This window comes from Kogia breviceps, chromosome 10 (genome assembly GCF_026419965.1).
Source record: "Kogia breviceps isolate mKogBre1 chromosome 10, mKogBre1 haplotype 1, whole genome shotgun sequence".
NCBI classification, from domain to species: domain Eukaryota; kingdom Metazoa; phylum Chordata; class Mammalia; order Artiodactyla; family Physeteridae; genus Kogia; species Kogia breviceps.
In genome coordinates this window covers 41,415,340-41,437,650 of record NC_081319.1, presented here as the reverse complement: position 1 = coordinate 41,437,650, position 22,311 = coordinate 41,415,340, and the positions used below count along the sequence as shown (strand labels likewise).

Genomic DNA, 22,311 nt, shown 5'->3' with positions numbered 1-22,311 from the left:
CTCCTAACTGGGAATTGCTTACCAGTCTAAATTGAGAGAGGTACCTCATTGGGCCTTTAAAGTGATCAAGAATTCTGATCTGAAAGGAGAAACTATTAAATACCTGCTGAGGATGTTAGATATAGGAGGGTAAGAGTATAGCTGAGAGAAATACTAACTCTTAACAATTCCAGTCTTTCAAAAAAGTAGAACAACTGGTTTTCTATACATACTCATGGTATATTTTCACTTTTGATTATGAGTCCTCTGTTTCAATGTGTGTCTTTTGAATTACCTGTGTCTTCTGAGTTATGACCTTCGATGTCAACGATTCATGTGTAAATACGTTCATCTGTATTTTTTAGTTTATAATGACAATTTTCAAAGTAGTTTTACCAAATTACACTCCCACTATCAGTGTGACTCTATTATCCCACAGTTATTAGCTTTTCCCACATGATGGGCATAAAATTATACCTTGTTATGGTTTTAATTTGCATTTCCCTAAAGTTCAGTATATTTTCATCTCTTTACTTATCATTTGTGCCTTCTTTCTATAAAATGTTTATAACATCTACTCAATTTTACATTTGAGCTGCTTTTAAAGTATTTTTTGTTTAGTTTTTTTTAAGTATACTAATCCTTTGTTGGTAATGTGTGTTTCAAATATCATTTCACAATCATGATTTGTCTTTTCACTTTATTGTACTCTTTCAGCTCTGGCTTCTTTCACTCAACATAATGTTTTTGAATTCATTCATGTTCCTGTGTATAACAGCAGTTTATTCTTTTTAATTGCCAAGTAGTATTTCAGTGGCTATCATTTATCTGCTGACAGACATTTGAGTTGTTTCCAGATTCAAGCTATTATGAATAAAGATGCTATGAACATTCATATGTAAGTCTTTGAGTAGTCATTGTTGCTACTTTCTTCCAGTCTGTGGCTTTTATTTTCATTTTCTTAACAGTGTCTTTCAAAGAACAGAAGATTTTCATTTTGATAAAATCCAATCTTTTTATTTTTCTTGTATGGTTCATGCTTTTTGCATCCTATATAAAGAATCTTTGCCTACTCAAGGGTCACGAAGATTTTTCTTTTAAGTTTTTTACATTTAGTTCTATAATCCATTTTGAGTTATTTTTTCTACATAATGCAAGGTAAGGATTGAGTCACTTTGTTTTATTTTATTTTTGTATAGGAATGTCCCATTGTTACAGCATCATTTACTAAAAAGACGATCCTATCTCCAGTTGAATTATCTTGGCACCTGTGTTAAAATCAACTGGCCATATACATGTGGATCTATTTCTGGACTCTCTATCCTGTTCCACTGATCTATATGTCTGCCCTTATGCCAATACCACACTGTCTTGATTGCTATACCTTTATACTAAGTCTTGACATCCAGTAGTTCTTTATTTCAGTTATTCTAAGTCCTTTGCTTTTCCATATATATTTTAGAATCAGCTTGTCAATTTTTACAAAAAAAAGCTCCAGATTGAAAAACATGAACAAATTTGGAGGTATAACACTACCAAATTTCAAGACTAACTACAAAGCTATAGTAACTAGGACACTGGGAAGTTGACATAAGAATATGCAAATAGATAAGGAACTGAATAGAGTCCAGAAATAGATGCACATATATACTGCCAATTAATTTTTACTAAAGTACCAATGCAAATCAATGTGAAAATAAATGTATTTTCAATAAATGGTACTGGAACTGGATAAACATTAAAGATAGAGAAAATTACACGTTGTTCCCTATCTCACTCTGCTCCCCAAAATCTGTAGGCCATAGACCTAAATGTAAAAGCTAAAATTATAAGGCTCAGACTTAGGACTCTAATCAGAATATATGAAGACTACTTACAACCCAGCAATAAAAAGACAAGCATCTTGATTTAAAATGAGCAAATGAAAAAAAAATTTTTTTAAGAAAAATAAATAAATAAATAAAATGAGCAAAAGAATTGAAAAGATGATTCACAAAAGAAAATATACATATGAGAATATGAAAAGGTGCTCAATATCATTAGTTACAGGGAAAAGCAAAATTCAAACCTCAGTGAGATACCATTTCATACCTATTAGAACTGGGAATCCTCATCAACTACCGATGAGGACGTGGATCAAGTGGAAGTCTCATTTATTGCTAGTAGGAGTATAAAATGGTACAACTGATTCGGAAAACTTTGGAAATTTCTAATAAAGTTAACCATACATCTATTCTATGAACCAGCAGTTCCACTCCTAGGTTTATTCCCAATAGAAGCAAAAGCATATAGGCACAATAAGTCCTGTACTAGAATGTTTATCAGCAGCTTTATTCATAATAACCCCAAACTAGAAACAACCCAAATGTCCATCAACAGAAGAATAAACAAACTGTGGAAAATTCACATAATGGGTAACTATTCTGCAGTAAAAAGGAATGAACTGATGATACACATGACAACATGAATGAATCTCAAAAACAATACGTGGAATTTGATGAAGGCAGTCAAAAGGTATAAACTTCCAGTTATAAGATAAATAAGTGAGCTTTCCTGGTGGCGCAGTGGTTAAGAATCTGCCTGCCAATGCAGGGGACACTGGTTCGAGCCCTGGTCCAGGAAGATCCCACATGCCGTGGAGCAACTAAGCCCATGAGCCACAACTACTGAGCCTGCACTCTAGAGCCCACAAGCCACAACTACTGAACCCGCATGCCACAACTACTGAAGCCCACGTGCCTAGAGCTCATGCTCCACGACAAGAGAAGCCACCACAATAAGAAGCCTGCGTACCTCAACGAAGAGTAGCCCCTGCTCGCCACAACTAGAGAAAGCCCGCGAGTAGCTATGAAGACCCAACACAGCCAAAATAAATAAATAAATGAATAAAAAAAAAATTCTTGAAAAAAGATAAATAAGTACTAGGGATGTAATGTACAACATGATATGTATAATTAACACTATTGTATGCTATATATCAAAGTTGTTAAGAGAGCTAATCATAAGAGTTCTCACAAAGAAAACTATTTTGCTATTTCTTTAATTTTGTGTTTATATGAGATGATGGATGTTCACTAAACTTACTGTGGTAATCATTTCATGACGTATATATGTCAAATCATTATGCTGTAGCCCTTAAACTTATACAGTGCTATATGTCAATTATATCTCAATAAAACTGAAAGAAAAAAGAAGACAAAAACTTCCCCTACCTATGTGGAAGGTAGACCCAAAAGAACACTTACTGTATGATTCCATTAATGTGAGATGCAATAATCTGCAAATCTAATCTGACAGTAAACAGAACAAAGGTTACCTCTGGGAGGGGATGATAGAAGGGAATAAAAGGGGACATCCTGGATTGATGGAAATGTTCTCTATCATGATTTGGGTGATGTTAGCATGGGTATACATTTGTTAAAACACATAAAATTGTACAGTGCAATGTGTGCATTGTACTATGAATAAATTATACCTCAGTAAAGAAAATAATATAGAAATGCATTGAGATAATACAGTCATTCATCAACATAAACTTTTAACCTTACCAATTTTTAAATATGAATAGAGAAGGAAGCAATGGCATACAGCAAAGTAGGAATAAAGACGAATTTAGTCTAAATAAGAAATGACTTTAAAAACTTATATTCCTAACAATCCAGAAATAAAGCTCCAGATAATATCAACTGAATTAGTTAGATTGAGGTTTTTCTGTGAGCAAGTGAGACTGAAGATGATGGTGGCTTAATTAAAAGAGAAGTTTATTTCTCTCTTGTATAAAGAGCTGTGATGGCAGCCCTATAAATTCCAAGGAGTCAAGTTCCTTCTGAATTTCTGTTCCATACCCTTAATATGCTCCAGACCTGAAACACATTCCCTAAACATGACACGTACTTCAGAACTCTGAGCCTCTGTACTTGCTGTTCTCTCTCCCACCAGTGATGTTCTCCTCTTTCCAAGACTCCAAATACTCATCCTCTAAGACCTGGCTCAGATGCCCCCTGCTCAGAAAGGCTGCTTGGTGCAAAGGGGAGACTGTGGGCCCAGGCACTCCCAGGGGAACCTTGAACTTATGTCTTTTAGGGACCACATCTGTATAATAATGTGTATAATTATGTTGCAGGGTTGTGAGCTGGGTAACTGAGCTAATGTGGGTGAATGCTCACACTGGCACAGTAAGTCGCCATAGAAGGAACTCAATTATACGAACTTACATTTATTATCATTATCACCCCCAACTTCACCACACCCTGGCAGCACGCCCAGGATGCGAGGGCTGCTCCCTATTGAAGGAACAGGCCAGGCCAGCTCAGGGGGGTCTTAAGGGGTTCTCCCCTGAATCTCCTTAAGTAAAGGCTGAAAGGGGAGTTGGCAAATAACCCAGGCTCCGCCACTGGGGAATGAGGAAACTTTGAGGGAACAACCTCAATGCGGAGGTGGCAAGAGACCCATGAACCTACCTGACAAGAATCCTTTCCTATACTATTATAGCCACAGATCATTCCTTCCAGTACTACATCCTTATCTGTTGGCATGGCCTTCTGGACCATCCCATTACATTCTTCATAGTAGATGATATATTGGTCCATCTCCCGGAGTAAGACTGAGACAAATGGGCCACCTACAAGCAAAGAAACTCAGCAGTGGGTAGATCTGCACAGGTGGACAGTAAGCCCCCAAACACCTTGAATCCCCCTTGAAGAAGGCAGCACAGAGGATATTGTCCCCATTTGACAACAGAGGAAACTGCAGCCCAAAGCTGACATGGGGAGAATAGAAGGTAGGAAACAAAACCAGGACGAGAAGGAAGAACAGATCAGGACAGGAAGAGGCAAGGCCTTACCAGCCTGAGAAATGATAACCAAGCATCTGTCACTCTGCACATCAATAGTAATAATGAAAGGTGTCCGGTGCATCAGCAAAGTGTCTTTACTTTAAAGCAGAATCACAGACTCTCGGACAGGTAGTGCCCAAAGGAACAATTCAGCCTCTTCCCAGAGATAGCAGGCCCTATAGCCTCACCAACTGGGGTCCTCAGGCTCTGCCAACACTCCCAAGGACAGGAAAGTACCTGGGCACCAAGGCAGGTACTTCCAACGAGGGGCAGCTCTGCCTGGCAGACAGCTCATCACCCCCTGAGCAGAAATGCACCCTGGAGAGAACTCCAGAGCATCTGGCTCTGTCCCCAGGGAACCTAAAAATGACCCCAAACCAGCCAGGCACAGTTCCCCACAAATCTGCAGGGGACTTCACCCATGTATTTCTTCTTCTCCTGAGCAGTTCTAGTTCCCAGGACTGGTGCCTTGCTTAAACGGCTGCCATCAAATATTGGTGTGGCAACAAAAGGCCTCAACCAATTTCTGGGCTCAAGCCAATCGGGAACCATTAGCCTGGCTGCCCCCTAACCCACCTGCCAGGTGGCGTGCTTCGCTACCCCTCCCTCTAGTGTTGTTGCCAACTCCAGGGATAAGGCTGCCTCCCTCTCTGCCCAAGGTTACTTCCTGCCTCACAGTCTCACCGAATTCTTGTTGCTTGCCCCATCCAGTCACCCAGCACCTGGTCCCAGCTTCCACCTGGAAAGTCTTCTCAGGGATGCATATAGGCTGGATGACCCCAGTGAAATTTACAGCGAAGAAGAGCCGGAGAAGAGCAACGTTCCACATGTTGAGAACAGTTCCACGTGTTTAACAGTTCCACGTGTTGAGAACTGAGGGTGAACGACTCAGCTGATAGGAACCACCAACCCTGAGATTTCACCATAGACACTCTGATCTCCCATCATGACATTGTAGCAGTAACAGCTGTGGGAGGAGGACTTGTCCCTCATAGAGACCCTGGGAAGCATCCCTTGTGCCTTTCCACACATATCAGCGGTTTCCCAATCTGGCCCCAACCTCTCTCACCACTCTCGCTACGATCCTATCACCAAAAAACCCTCCTACTGACTCTCAAAATTGGTTTGCTCACCCAAACAATTGGTTTTGTCCACCAAACTAGTATTCCTAGTAACAAGACTACCAGTGCAGAATCCCTCCCATTTTTATTGTGTGTGCTTTGGTTTGGGTTGGGTTTTTATCAACTTGCAGGGCAGCAGAAACTAGTGGGTATCTGAGGAGGGCAGGACTGACTCCAGAACTCTCACATCTCAACTTGTCATTACTCACCTTAAAATACAGTGGGCTGCAGTCAGCACCCACTGAGCTGTGTGAGGGAACCTCCACACACGTCTGCCACTGACCCTCAGACTCACCTGCCAAGGCCACTTCCCTTCTTTCGCTCTGATTTCCTCCCACGATTTTCAGGAACACTTGGCCACACGATGGGGTGAGGACAGGGTAGCAAGGAGAACCTCAAAGGAACAGTCCCTGTCTCCCTGGAGCCCCTCAGACAGCCGAGAAGGTCATGTCCTCCTAGGCTCCAGGACAGCGCTTCCAAGTCCGCAGGCCATGGACCCACAGATGAAGCGCATCTCCCTCAGGCTCCACAGCAGGGCTGCGCTAATTTTGACCCCGATCCCCTCAAACTCCCAGGGAGCACCGGCCCCCACACTGGCGCCTCAGCCCGCCCCTCCAGAAGGCCAATGAGAAGAGTTGGCCAAAACTCCACCAACTTGGAGGCTCCCGGAGCCCCAGGGGACCCAGGGTTCCCAGGGGCTCCCTGACCCCCTCCAGGGTTTGGCTGTTCCGCCCTGGGGTCCTCGAGGCCACCTCCCGAGAGGGGTGAAGTGGGCAAGGGCGTCGCTGACCCGCCCACTGGGGCCTCCCTGAGGCAGCGCTGAAGGGGCAGGAGCCAGGCTGCGGGGGCCGCCCGGGGACGCCATGCGCTCGGCGACGGCCTCAGCGCTCTGTGTGCCCCTGCCCACGAAGTCTCCTGCCTGAGAGTGCAGGGTCGTGCTCTCAGATCCTCACGCCAGACTGTGTCCAGCCAAAATGCTGCCCAGGCCCAAGGGGTAAGGGTACATCTGAGGAGACTGTCCTTGCTAGGGACCTTCCAATTTAACATCGGCTCTAAAAGGCGGGTGCTTTCTGACGTCCCTGCCCTTCTTGGTGTGGTACCTAGCCTGGAGCTGGTGAGGATGGGCAGGTCTGGGAACTAGCTGAGGAGCCTTAGTTCTCCATAACGGTTCCTCAAGGCAGGGCCTCATTCACCAAACCTAGATTTGCGGGGAGGGGGACTATAGATGAAGTGGGTGTGGGTTGGACAAAGGAGCTGGCTGCTATGCAATTTCAGTCGTGGGGATGCCTGTAAAAATAAGCCACCACCAAAGATACCCGCAGGTCAATCCATTCTTATTAGCTCTATGCCCCTGATGTCTCTTTGTCTTTGTTGCTTAAGTGCTTCTACCAGGCCTCTGCCTCTCTGGATTTCATCATCCCTGTTGAAGTCAGGGGAAAGACAACAATAACAACTTCTGAGTTGCAGTACTTCCCACTTTTCCCCAGCCAAAAGAGGACAGCCAGTTACAGTGTTTTTCAAGGATATGGGTGTTCCCCTCACAATTTATTTTTCAATGTCTTGATGAAGGGGTTATTCTCTAAAGCTCTCTCTCTTTGCATTCCTTTCTCCACATTAGGCTAAGGAATTTCTGACATATCAATTTCCTTTAGTGTGGTCCACTATTGCGTTCAGGTTTAAAACAACCCAGTAAACATGCAGAATCATTCCCACCTATCTGAACCAGCAAACTGAATTCCAAATTTCTAGCAAGTATACTGTTGATAAATTTGGGACCAAGCCTTCCCAATCAAGAATCCTTTGAATCCCATCCTATATATATACCCCTTGTTCCTTCCAATGTAGATCAGCAAAATCTTGCAGTTCCTTTTGTAAGGAAGCCTTCTACCCCTGGGTTATACTTTGCACCTGTCCTAGAGCATGCTGGGATCTTACTCTAGTTATTAGGTCTAGAGGCAGTGAAGACTGGGGTGATTCAGGCAGAGAACTGGTATGCCCTTATAATGTAATTTACTCACATGAAGTCATTACAGTGTCTCTAAGGTGGAGAGGACCAGCCTTATCAAATGGGAGGAGGCGCTGTTTCTGTTAGCAAGAGTGGTTCAACGTGGCTGGGGGTAAGGGTGTCCTAAATCTATCCAAATGTATTCCCATGTAAATTTTCAGGGTCTCACTCCCAATCAATGCCCTAACTTTTTTGTAAGAGTTCTGATGAAGCTCTTAATTCAATTTATGTTGAAATTCAGTGAGCCAAAAGATCAGATACTACATCTTATTATCAACTACATCAACCCTGCAGTTATAAGGCATATGAAAATATTTTAGGGAAGTCATGGAAGCTTTTAAACTGAGAAGTTAACATTGTAAGCCTTAATTACAGTGTAGTCTTTGGAGAGGTAAGCAGGAATCACTACGGGAAAGTATGAAGTCTGGCCTGGGTCCTTCTATTCTGTTTCTTCTCCCCGCTGTGCTGCCAAAGAAGAAGGAGAAGGAGGAGAAGAAGGAGGAAACAGAGGAGATGCTGCCTTATGCAACTAGGGGAAGGGCATAAAACTGTAATTTTCAGGACACAGTTTAAAGCCTACTGTAGCTGGGTGAAGAGAACATAAAATAACCTCTGTCCCTGGGGGAGGAGCAGGAAATTCTCCTGGACCAGACTTATAGAGATCTCCTATACTGCAAGAAGGTCAAGGTCACTGAGAAGGCCTCTTCTCTGAGAGCCAAGAATATAGCACCTGACTTAGGGGGAGGCTGAATCAGGACAACAAAGAATGCCCCACCTCCTCCCTCCACTAGCAAGTGTCCAGGAACAAGTAACAGCAGTCTATTGCTAGAAGAGAGAGTAAAAGCATGGAGAGACATCTTCTGTGAGACACAGGCACAAAGAGAGGACAGATAGGTGAGAGTGGAGAAGACACTGAGAAAAACAAATCAGCTACCACTCTAAGCAAAAAATAACACTAGAAGAGTTTGAAGCCTGCTGCATATTGAGGGTAACCATAGCAATAACAAAAATCAGAGACAATCAGGACACAATTATCTCAACACTCCCCACTAAAGAAAATACATGCCCATTTCTGGACATAAGTGGTATTGCTTAAGTCTCTACTATTCTACACAAGATAGCTAACTTTCAACCAAAAATGACAAGACACACAATAAAACAAACAAAAAATAAACAACGCTCTTTCAAGAGACAAACCAATCAACAGAACTAGAGTAAGACATAACATGGATTTTGGAACTATCACACAAGGAATTTTAAATGCTATGACGAATATATTTGAAGGCTTTAGTTCAGAGGTCCATAAACATTTTCTATAAAGGACCAGATAGCAAATATTTTAGAATTTGCCAACCATAAGATAAAATTAAGGATATTATGTGGATTTCTTATAAGAAAGAACCATTTCCTCAAAAACAGTAATAATATAAATTGGATATAATATTTTATAATATAAATCTACTAATGAGAAGATTGAAATTTTGGAGAGGGGAGGAATAACATTTTACTTAATTGGGGTCCAAAGTTAGCATTCTCTATCATCAAAATCAATTGTAAATGTTCTGTTAATGGTGAACTGTAATGATACTGGGTTGGCCAGAACTTTTTGGCCAACCCTATATGTTACGCTTTTCATCTTTTGTTTTTTTTTTTTTTTTTTGGCTGCGTCGGGTCTTAGTTGTAGCACATGGGATCTTTGTTGAGGCATGCAGGATCTTTTCATTACCCTGCGCATTCTGCTCAGACTTCTCTCTAGTTGCGGTGGGCAGACCTCCCTGGCTGTGGCGTGCGGGTTTTTTCTCTGTCTAGTTGTGGCGCGCAGGCTCCAGGGTGTGTGGGCTCTGTAATTTGCTGCACGCAGGCTCCAGTTGAGGCGCACAAGCTCAGTAGTTGTGGCACGCAGGCTTAGTTGCCCCGTGGCATGTGGGATCTTAGTTCCCTGACCAGGGATCGAACCCGCATCCCCTGCATTGGAAGCCAGGTTCTTTACCACTGGACCACCAGGGAAGTCCCTATGCTTTTCATCTTTAAGCATGTCTTTTCATGCAGATAAGTGCCATCATCAAATGCTGCTATTAATCTATGAACATATGGCTTTGAGCAAAAAAAAAAATCTTCACTTGGAAGGCATTTATTGAGTTCTTTTGGATTTTTCTCTTGATATGTGCCTTTTATCCTGTCATTACACTGCAAATTAATCACTTCACTGAAGTTTAGGTGGAAGCTCCTCAACTGCAATGTTAAGTGGATTTTTGAAATATGTAAATCTCCTTTGCACTTGCATTAAGGTCCAAAAACTGCTTCTCGAACTGTAGCAGAAAGCTCAGAAAATATATCTACTGCAAATGTGTGTGGAAATGCATCTTGCTCCTTGTTTTAACTATGGACAACATAGGGACTTTTTTAAAGTAGCTTGATATAACATGTGATTCAAAAAACATTACTTATCATCAAAGTGATTTTACCATAGTATAGATAGCAAAAGAAAACTAATAAAGGATGGGAGATACTGTTATAAAGCCCTTGCACTACCTAAAAAACTAATCCTGTTATTTGAAGAAAGAGGACAATTAACTAAAGATATTCACTGTAAACTCAAGGGAAACTAGAGAAAAGTTAAATAACTATAATAAGTAAGCCAATAGTGAGGATAAAATAGAATCATAAAATATACTCCATTAACTTAAAGAAAAGCAGAGAGGAAAAGAGAAACAAGAGATGGGACAAATAGAAAACAACTAGAAAGATGGTACACTTTAATCCAACAATAAAAATACTTACACCAAAGGTAAATGAATCTATTAGATGAATTAGCGATTCTATTAATTCACATTCATGTTGTAGTATATGAATTAAGACAGACTGTCAGACAGGATTTTTTTAAAAAGCACAACTATTTACCCACATTAAATATAGACGGGTTATGGGGGAAAGTATAGAATATGATATATGATGCAAACACTAATCAAAAGAAGAAATGTCTAGATTACTATCAGGCAAAGTCAACACCAGAACAAAGAATATTGTCAGGGATAAATAAAGACATTAATTGCATAATGATAAACAAAATCCTAAATATGTTAGGATCCTAAATGGAGCTAACAACAGATCTTCAAAATTTACAGAGCAAGGGGAAAAAGACATTCTAACCACAATTAGAATTTGGAACTTTAACATGTCTTTCATAATTGATAGAACAACTATACAGAGAGCTACTAAGTATATATAAGATCTGTAAAATACTATCAATGAATTAGACCTAAATGACATTTATAGAATACTATATCCTAGCAACAACAGAATATACCTTTTTTTGAGTGTACATGGAACATACACCAAAATAGAGCATATTACGGGGCCATTAAACAAATAGTAGCATATTTGAAAGAATTAAAATTGTACAGAATATGTCTTCAAATTATAACAGTATTAAACTAGAAACCAATAATAGAAAAATATCTTGAAAATTGCCAAATGTTTGGACAGATTTTAAAACTTTTATTTTGGACTTCCAGAATGGCTGCATGAGGAGCTCAGTTGATTCTCCAGAGAGAAAGCTATTTAGCTGGTGAAAATTATTTTTTTAAAAATAACTATTTAAGTTCTGTGGAAATTGTCCTAATGGCATACAGAAAATTGAGAAATATTTATGCAAGAAAATTTAAAAATTCTTGGTAAGAACCAAGAGTTCTTGGCGAGAGTCTGTGGTATTTGAGCCACGACCAGCTCCCATGCTTACTCCTTAGCTTCATATTATGGAACTCTGTTCTGGGCAAGTGGCCAAGACAATGGGGTCTCCCTCTCCCCCAGCTATGGTTTCACCCCAGGAGAAGTAGATAGCTGGTGTCTTTCATTCTCCCAAGACCATTTTGCAGAAGCTCTGTTCTAGAAGGCATGACCAAGAGGACTAGAGCTTCCTTCCCTCACTTAGCCCCTACTCATACAGCAGAAGATCTACCCCAGGTACAGCAGGCTAAGAATCCTGGGTCTTCAATTGTCCCATCTCAGCTCACTCACAGAGCAGAGGTTCCATGGGAGGGGCAAGTGAGATACCAACTCTCTCCCCATTGCCCACTAATAGAACAGGAGTTCCATTCCAGGAGAAACAGGCTGCCATCCCCATCCCTAGCTCTGCTACAACAGCACAAACATTCTGCCCAGGAGGATAGGCAGGCTGAAAGAAATGCTCTGCAACTCTGCTTGAAATAGCTGAATTTATTTGGAACAGAGGGTGGAGAAATTCATGCCTAATGGAGTTGTTAAGAACAACAGGGATCTTCTTGGTGAGCAGTTAAGAGAGGGTCAGTAGCTCCATGATAACTAGCAACAAAAAGTGAAACAGCAGACTAACCAGAAGTTTAACAGAGAAAACTAGTGAAAGAAGCAGCCAAGAAGAGTTCTCCTGGGATCACACTCATCCCCAGGGGTCTAAAACACTGTGCGTGCACTAGGCTACACCAACTCATGAACAATAAGAGCAGGAAGTAGAGCAAATTTAAATGTATTTCCCAAACCAAACACAGATCAGCAAAGTGCAGAAACCTTGCTAGTGCAATGGATTTAAGCACAACCTCTGACCAAATACTGGCTGCACAGTGAGCTTCTCTGACCCAGGGGCAACTCCTAATAAGCCCAGCTTAAAAATAAAATCACACTCATCCTTAGTAGGCTGAGAGACGGTGCACATACCCAAGCCTGTGTCTTTTCAACAATGAATGGAGGGCTTCCCTGGTGGCGCAGTGGTTGAGAGTCCACCTGCCGATGCAGGGGACACGGATTCGTGCCCCGGTCCGGAAGGAGCCCACATGCCGCGGAGTGGCTTGGCCCGTGAGTCATGGCCTCTGGGCCTGCACGTCCAGAGCCTGTGCTCCTCAATGGGAGAGGCTACAGCGGAGAGAGGCCCGCGTACCGGAAAAAAAAAAAAAAAAAAAAAAAAAAAAAAAAAAAAGAATGAATGGATAGGGAATTTCCAAGTTTCCAGTCATTGGATGAACATGCGGTGACGGAGGGGAGAGTAAATTCCCTAAATGGTGAAAGCCATCTCCAAGACACGCACACACTTCCAACGATAAATAGTCAAAATAAAACTGACCAAAGGGGCTTACACACAACCATTGACCAATGAGAAGCTAGCTTACAGTGATCCAGGAGTTAACCCTAGGAAGCCAGGCTAAAATATAAAAATAAGGAAAAAACCTAAGCAGGGATATCAGAGGCTGCAAATTGAGGTGGAAATATCGACTTCACAAAATTATCTCACCCAAGTACTAAACAAATAGACAAATGATCACCACAAATCCTGGGTGGGCAGGAATCAGTATCCCGATTTGCTATACTATATTACCTATGATTTTTGCTTTTCAATGAAAAAATTACAAGACATGCAAAGTGATGAAATAAAATTATTTTTAAGGCAGGACCAGAAAAATTTTAAACATAAAATTCTCTCTCTGCCTGTTTGAGCCACTACCCCCTCCCCTTTAGTGTGCATTGTGCATCTGCATTATACACTAATTAGCTCCCCTCAGAAGACACAGAAATGCCTACTCGCCAAAAGAAAACCAATTTCCTCCTGGCTCCAGAAGGTAACTCCTTAGGAGATAACATTCCTTTCTCAATTCTGTAAGGGCTTACAATAACCCACTACTCACCTTGGTGAACTAGTAAACTGTCAATATGGGACTTCGATGCATAAAACTTTGTCTCAAAATCTTATATCACTGTGCTTTGATCTCTAACAGGCAGAACAGTCCTCAGAACTTTCTTTTTTTTTTTAAATTTATGTATTTATTTATTTTTGGCTGTGTTGGGTCTTCATTGCTGCACGCGGGCTTTCTCTAGTTGCCGTGAGCGGAGGCTACTCTTCTTTGCGGTGCGCGGGCTACTCTTCTTTGCGGTGCGCAGGCTTCTCATTGTGGTGGCTTTCTCTTGCTGCGGAGCACGGGCTCTAGACACGCGGGCTTCAGTAGTTGTGGCTCCCCTGCTCTAGAGCACAGGCTCAGTAGTTGTGGCACACGGGCCTAGTTGCTCCGTGGCATGTGGAATCTTCCCCGACCAGGGCTCGAACCCATGTCCTCTGCATTGGCAGGTGGATTCTTAACCACTGTGCCACCAGGGAAGCCCCCTTAGAATTTTCTGAAAAACTGTCTCCCAGGTTATAATCCTCAGGCTGGCTCAAATAAAATTTTCTACTTCTTTCTTAGATCGACTATTAATTTTTTGTCAGCAAAAGATATAGGAAAGTTTAACCAATACATAGGAGAAGAAGCAGATAGGAGAAACTTAACTTATGGGGTCTTCGAGGGGCCCCATGTGTTGGACATAGTAGACAAAGACTTCAAAATAGTTATTTTACACATGTTCAAAGAAGAAAAAGAAACACACATACATACACATACATGTCATCTCAATTGAGGCAATAAGCATTTGGCAAAATTTAACACCCTTTCATGATAAAAAAAAAATCAATAAACTAGGAACAAAAAGAAACTTCCTCAATATGATGAAGGCCATATATGAAAAACCCACAATGAATATCATAATTAATGGCAAAAGACTAAAAGCTTTTCCCTAAGATCAGGAACTAGACAAGGATGCTCACTTTCACCACTTCTACTCAGCATTGTACTGAAAGTTCTAGCCAGCCAATTAGGCAAAATGATCTTATATATAGAAAACCCTAAAGATTCCATAAAAATCCTGTTAGAGATAATAAATGAATTCAGAAAAGTTGCAGGATACAAAATTAACATGCAAATATTTGTTGCATTTCTATGTACTAACAGTGAACAATCAAAAAGGAAATTAAGCCGAAAATTAACCAGAAATCAATGACAGACTTAAATGTCAAACCAAAAACTATAAAACTCCTAGAAAAAACTATAAGGGAAAATTTGTGTAACCTTGAAGTAGGCAAATATATTTTAATAAGACATAAAAACAAGTGATAGGAGAAAAAAATTGATAAATTGCACTTTATCAAAATTTTAAAATTTTGCTCTTTGAAAACTACTGTTAAAAGAATGAAAATTCAAGGTAGAGATTGAAAGAAAATATTTGCAGTACATCTATGACAAAATATTTGTATCTAGAACATATAAAGAACACTTAACAGCTCTGTAAGAAGACAAATGGCCCAGTAAAAACTGAACAAAAGCCAAATACTAGGAAAAAAAAAAAAAAAAAAACAATGACCACTGACAGGTAACTGGATAAACAAAGTATGACATCCATACTAATGGGCTTCCCTGGTGGCGCAGTGGTTGGGGGCCCGCCTGCCGATGCAGGGGACGCAGGTTCGTGCCCCAGTCCGGGGGGATCCCACATGTCGCGGAGCGGCTAGGCCCGTGAGCCATGGCCGCTGGGCCTGTGCGTCCGGAGCCTGTGCTCTGCAGCTGGAGAGAGGCCCGCGTACCGAAAAAAAAAAAAAAAAAAAGTTAACTAATGAATTAATTAACTAACTCCTGATACATACAAATGTATGGGTAAATCTCAAAATCATTATGTTGAGTGAAGGAAGTCAGACCCATACAGAATTATTCCATTTATATAAAAATTCATATAAAATTCCAGAAAATGTAGACCAATCTAGAGTGACAGAAGGTAGAGCAGTGGTTGCCTTGGGCCAGGGACAGAGGGAAGAATGAACTGTGAAGGGACACACGGACACTTTTACAAGGGATGGAATTGTTCTGTATCTTGATTATTGTTGTGGCTTTAAAAAAATATGTATCTCTCAAAACTAGTCAAATATGTGCAATTTATTTCATTTAAATTATACCTCACTAAAATTGATTTTTAAAAATAAATAAAAATAAAATTGGGATAAAAAGGGAAATTAAGAAAACAATTCCAGGACTTCCCTGGTGGCACAGTGGTTGAGAATCCACCTGCCAATGCAGGGCACACGGGTTGAAGCCCTGGTCCAGGAAGATCCCACATGCCATGGAGCAACTAAGCCCGTGCGCCACAACTACAGAGCCTGTGCTCTAAAGCCCGTGAGCCACAACTACTGAGCCCGTGTGCCACACTACTGAAGCCCGCGCACCTAGAGCCCATGCTCTGCAACAAGAAGCCACCGCAATGAGAAGCCCGCGCGCTGCAATGAAGAGTAGTCCCCGCTCACTACAACTAGAGAAAGCCCGCGTGCAACAACGAAGACCCAACGCAGCCAAAAATAAATTAACTAATTAATTAGTAATTAAAAAAATTAATAGCTTTTGTGCTGCAAAAAACACTATCAGTAGAGTGAAAGATAATCCACAGAATGGGAGAAAATATTTGCAATTCATGTATCTGATATAGGATTGATATCCAGAGCATATAAAGAACTCCTACATTCAACAACAAAAACCCAATTTAAAAATGGACATAGAAATTGAATAGACATTTATCCAAAGAAGATACAAAAATGTACAGTAAGCACATGAAAAGATAACCAACATCACTAACATTAGGAAAATACAGATCAAAACCACAATATGGGGCTTCCCTGGTGGTGCAGCGGTTGAGAATCCGCCTGCCGATGCAGGAGACACGGGTTCGTGCCCTGGTCCGGGAAGATCCCACATGCCGCAGAGCGACTGAGCCCGTGAGCCATGGCCGCTGGGCCTGCGCGTCCGGAGCCTGTGCTCCGCAATGGGAGAGGCCACAACAGTGAGAGGCCCGCAAAAAAAAAAAAAAAAAAAAAAAAAAAAACCACAATATGATACTATTTCACACCCATTATGATGGCTAAAAATAAACAATCCAAGATCAACAACACAGAAAATAACAAGTGTTGGTAAGGATGTGAAGAGATTGAAACCCTGTGCATTATGGAGAAGACAGAGGAAGGAAGTAAGGGGAGAGAGTAGGGAGACAAGCAGAAGGGGAGTGGAGGAAGGTAAAGAAAGGAAGAAACTGAGCTATACATAGGTAGGAAGACCAAAATGCATCATTTGTGGAAGATATAACTGCTTTCTAAAACAAAGCCAAACAAACCAACTGAAAAATTAATAAAACTGTAAGAGAATAAGAGGGCTGGGGAAAAGATCAATATACAAAATCAATAACTTTCTACCCTGAAACAATAATAAATTAGAAAATGTAATAGAAAAAAAAAGATATTCCATTAATGACAGCCACACACTTTTTTTTTTTTTTTTTTTTTTTTTTTTTTGCGGTATGCGGGCCTCTCACTGTTGTGGCCTCTCCCGTTGCGGAGCACAGGCTCCGGACGAGCAGGCCCAGCGGCTATGGCTCACGGGCCCAGCTGCTCTGCGACATGTGGGATCCTCCCGGACCGGGGCACAAACCCGCGTCCCCTGCATCGGCAGGCGGGCCCCCAACCACTGCGCCACCAGGGAAGCCACCCATCAATGTTATTGATGAAACTCAAAATATAATTAGAAGAACTAAGTACTAGTTTGGGGGGGAGGGGGTTGTTGTTTTTTTGGTTTTGGTTTTGGTTTGGGGTAATACAGGTCTACTAAGAAGAATGGAATTCTTTTAGGGGGATAACATCAAAATTAGTGTTCCCTATCTTGTAAATGATTGCAAATGCTCTTCTGTAAAAACTATTCTCAGCTAAGAGGTGGTGAGCCAGATTTGGTCTGTACTCAAACATCACCTCCCCATTGAGGCTCTCCCAGGACACCCTCTCAAAAAGTGTGCCCCCCTACTCTGCCCTCTTGATCCCCCTTATCCTCTAATTTTCTCTGTAGCGCTTCTCACAATCTGAAATACTATACATTTTACTCACATATGCACGAGCTGTCTTCCCCTTCCACATGTAAGCTTTCTGTGGACAGGGTTTTTGTATGTCTTGTCACTGCTGGATTCCCAGCACCTGGAACATGTCTGGCACACAGCAGGTACTCAACAAACATCTGCTGAATGAATGAACAAATGAATAAAATTCTAGTGAAGAGAGAATGAGTTAATACCTGTAAGTGCTCAGAGCATTGCCTGGCACATGCTTTGCTCAAAAAGTATTACTCACTGTTACTGTTGTTCCTTTGAGGAGGGGCCCCAAGCATCTGCAAAGTGCAAGCTCCAGAGCAAACAAATCTTCCAGCCACCAGATATGTCCAACGCACACCTATCTGCCTGCTACAACTCCTCTCCCTGTCCCCCTGCTCCCCCTGTGGCTCCTGGCCTCTGTCCCTCCACTGGACCCAGTGCCCTCCTCTGGCTTTCTGTCTTTGTCCCTCAGTTACAGATGGGGCTTCAGGACCAGTTCCCAAGGGCCGTCACCCCCTACGGTGCCTCCAGCAGAGTCTCCACTCACTACCAGAGATGGCTTGGACCCAACTGTCTGGTTCCACTCTCCATTCTGTCCCCCACCCCACCCCTTCATTGCCTAAGTACTCTGTGCCCAGCCCCGGGTCTTAGCCTGACTAACTGCACCTCACTCAGAACCTCCTCCTCTGGAAAGCCTTTCCTGACACCCTTCCCTGACTCCAGGTGTCCCAAGCCCCCTCTGCTGACCCTTCATTGAACACTGTCATTCTGCCAGGACATCTGTGGTGCCCTATCTATCTATCTCCCCGGAGGCCCTTCCTCTACCTCCCCAACTCTGCCCCAGGAAGACCAAGGCCTGATCCCTGGCCCCTTAGCTCCCGAGAGACCCCTCCTCCAGCCCTCTGGAAATTACTTGTTCCTGGGGTCCATCTGCTCTCCCTTGCTGGTCCCCTCTCAAATCCCACAATGACCCCATCCCACAGTGGAGGAAATGAGAGGTGAGAGGTTAAGCAGTTTACCAGGACCATACAACGAGGCAGGAGGAAAGTGGGAACCTAGGCATGGCTGAGGAGGAGGGGCGCTGGAAGCACTGGCCTGGGATGCACAACACTACAGACAGACAGAGGGACAGATTTTTGGATGAGCCGGCAGCTGAGCTGGGACTGGAAACCAGAGCTCCTCCTCTCTGCCCGACTTCTCTGTAAGGCCAGGCATCAGGGGCTCACCCTGAGGCGGCTCCCGCCCCCTGGCCCACAGCCAGCCGTCATCCCCGTGAGGTCAGCCACGGGGCCGCGATTTCGGGGAAATACCATCTGCTTATTAAAAACAGGCGGTGGTCAGGCCCCTGCTGCTTTCCCAGTAGAAACTAGGCTGTTTGTTCCGAGAGGAGCAAGAGTGGGCAGGGCCTAGTCAGGGCCGCGCGGGGGCCTGAGTTGCAGTACCTGGTGAAGGGTCCGGGCTGGTCCGAGTAACTGGGGGTGGAGTGGGGTGGAATCCCATGTTTTGGCGAGGGCAGCCGGTGAAGGGACCGCCACCCAGCACGTGGCCGCTGAGCCGCCCACGGGGGTCGTGGGCTGGGACCTGGAAGCCGCGCGGGAAAAGCGGGACAGCTTTCGCAGCAGCACACCCCCGGCTCCGAACTCAGGCGGCGGGCAGAACCGGAGGAAAAGCGGGCGGGTGAGCTAAGCCCCGCCCCTTCCGGAGGCAGCCCCACCCCGTCCCGCGGGTGCCTGCACCGCCGAGAGCAGCTGAGCCCTGCAGGGGGAGCCAGAGGGCCGTCCTCCGCGCTCCCGGCTCGGGCCGCGGGGCATCTGGAGCGTGTTAGACCTGGGCGGCGGAAGGCGGCGTGAGCTCATCCCGGCCGGCCCACTGCGGTTTCTAGGCGCGGCGGAGGGAGCAGAGCACAGAAGCGCTGCGCCGCGGTACCCAGGGGAGTGCGGCGGTAGCACAGCTCCTCCCGGGACGTGGGTGTGAGCCGGAGCGGCTACAGTGTGTGTGTGTCACTGGCGCGGCGACAGTGTGTGTGTCACTGGCGCGTCGCCCAGGGAGGGCGGGCCCTGGGAGCCGGCTGCCAGCGTGCGTCGCTGTGTGACACCGTGTGTCGTGGCTTGTGAGGGTGTGTGTGTCCCCGATGGGGAGACACTGCGTGTCATAAGTTGCAAACATCAGAGCACATAGTTCTCATTTTACAGAGAAGAAGGCTGAGTGCAGGGGAGAGAGAGGGCCGGCTGGGTGGCACAGGGCCAGGTCTTCAGGCGTCCCGCCCCTCAGCTTGTGTCCCTGTGTGTGTGCAGAAGGTGCGAGCCGGCCCATCGTGTTCCCCAGTGCCGGGCGGGGGGTGTGGGTATCCGCCTTCCCTCCCGCATTAGACATCCTCTTCCTGGTCACTACCGCACCACCACCCTCCCCCATCCCTGCGGGACCTCGACACTGGTCTCCTTCAGGAAGCAGGAAGAGACCCCTTCACACCAGGGCCCTGGTGAACAGTGACACACACCTGGGTACAGACTCGCACGCACATGGAGCACACACCGGCACACATGTGAGACACCCTTCTGTTGGTAGGACTCTGAGCTGGGAGAGCCAACAAGCAGGTTGCAAAGTGGTGACAGGGTTTGGAAAGGCCTCTTGGTGCAATGCCCCCATCCCTGCCTGCCAGGGAGAGGGAGCAGGAGGGACTAGAGGTCACTGAACCCTGCATCTTGGGGGCTCCAGCTCCTTGAAATGGGCCCTGAGGCTACTGCACAAGAAGTGAAGGGCCCCAGAACTACAAGACTCCCAGGACCAGGAGTCAGGGTGGGCACACTGTGGGCAAGACCAGACACAGAGTGGGGAGCTGGGGCTGCAGCAGGTACCTCTGAGCATCCAGGGCTCCCCCATCCCAGACGGCTGGTCCTTACCTTGGGCCCTCACCTCAGGGACCTACCGTCCCAGCTTTGGTTAATCGTAGCCAGAGCTGTGCTGAAGACCTCAGGGAGGTGGCCCAGCACCCGTCAGCCTTCCTGGCTGGGCTCGCAGCATTGTCATGCCTGCATCCTCCTCCCCTCAGCCCACAGCTGGGCAGAGGCTCTGAGACAAAGACCCTGCCTGCAGGATGGGGCACAGGAGTCGATCGCCCTCCTCACCAGATATTGCTCCCCAGGCCCAGAGCACACATTTGCAGGGGGTTGGTGATGCTACGCTTGCTAGGAACTCTAGGCCTCTGTAACCCCTCTGTGTTCCCACCTGTGAAACATAGAGGACACCTGCCCTAGCTAGACCTCCACAGGGAATGTAAAGTCTAAAGGGATGTGCATCTACTGTAGCCACAAGGGTCCTCAGCTCCCAAGACACTGGGGCAAGCTGGGTGAGGGATTTTTTTAACTGGAATGACTCTGGTTTGCATAACCAGAGCTTCCAAATTACTTAGCAAAACATGTTTGCTTTTTAATTAACATGTGCTTGAAAAACAATGGTTTTAATTAAAATGGGTGGGGGGAGAGAAGTGATGGTGGGGGAGAATATTTCAAGCTCCAGGGTGCTGGTCAGACTTCTTAAAAATAAAATGGGAGACTTGCCCCAAGCTGGCAGAGGTGGGCGGCCTTAGGAACATCCCTACCTGACTCCACTCCTCTACAGCTCCCTTGCTGAGAATTTACCCTTTTGCTGACAGTTTAATTACTCACTTATCCACTGTTCCCTGGGCCCCTCTGGAAGGAGTGGGGTTTTTTTAGAAAGCAGTCTTGGGGAGTAGATGAATGGGGTTCCACCAGACAGAAGGAAGAGTATGAGTGAAGTTCGGGAGTGTGGACCTTGTTGGGGGAACATTAAGTTTACTGGGGAGGGAGAGAAAGGAGGTGGGGGGAGGTGACCCATAATAAAGCCAGATCCCTGATGGACTGGAAAGGTAGAGCTGGACCCAGAGCCACTGATGTCCAAGCCCCACCTAAGGGGGCAGGGGTAGTACTGAGCTGGAGCCAGGAACATAGGGGTGGAAGGCGGGTGAGGCCATGGGGGACAGAGGAATTGGCAGAGGAAGGGGAAGGGCTGTGGAGACTGGAGACAGGAGGTGGCCTGGGGCCTGGGGGCTTGCAGGTCAGATGCTGATGGGCTCTGTTTATTTGATCAGTCCATCAGGGGGCAGCGTTGACCCCACCATCCTGCTGGCAAGATACCTACCCAGTAGGTACTCAGTAAATGCTTGAAGAAAGGAGAGAATGAGATGATCCATCCAAATCAGCCACACCATCTCCCCTTTCTGACCTTTCAGGGCCAGCACTGGGGTGCAGCCTGGGATCAGAGGTCAGCATGGAGATGGGACAGGATGACCACCCCCTCACCCATGCAGACAAAGGGAGATTGAGAGGAAGCTTCTGGGGAGTGAGAGCACCCCCAGGGGTCAGGTTAGGTGACCTCAAACCCCCAGCTCCCAGTGGCCCCATCCAGGGCCCTGTTTCTCATTAGGAGCCTTCTGGCCTCCCCCAGCCAGCACCCCGACATGAAACATGCCTCCCTGTACTTAATTCATTATGTGCAGGGTGGGAGGCCCAGAGGGCGGGGGTTATTTTTCCCCTGAGCTCAGACATTCCTTGCTTTATTATTCTCCACGTTTCAAAGCAGCTGTCGCCTCCCCCGACCGCCCCCAGCCCGAAGCTCAGAGTCCAGAAGGG

General features: G+C 44.9%; 1 protein-coding gene across 6 annotated transcripts in view; it reads right to left on the bottom strand.

Moving 5' to 3' along the window:
* Positions 1-19,333, bottom strand: part of LOC131764121 (serine protease 44-like) — a 28,208-nt gene extending 8,875 nt beyond the window's left edge. The window contains exons 1-4 of one of the 6 annotated variants that reach the window (XR_010842595.1): positions 19,105-19,316; positions 17,682-17,811; positions 13,591-15,333; positions 12,629-12,823 (exon numbers count right to left, since the gene is read on the bottom strand). The gene's annotated coding sequence lies outside the window, so the exon portion shown is untranslated. Of the gene's footprint in view, positions 1-12,628; positions 12,824-13,590; positions 15,334-17,681; positions 17,812-19,104 lie in introns of all 6 variants that reach the window. The other 5 variants (XR_010842599.1, XR_010842597.1, XR_010842598.1 and 2 more) reach the window with 5 other exon arrangements.
* Between the last annotated feature and the right edge of the window lie 2,978 nt (positions 19,334-22,311).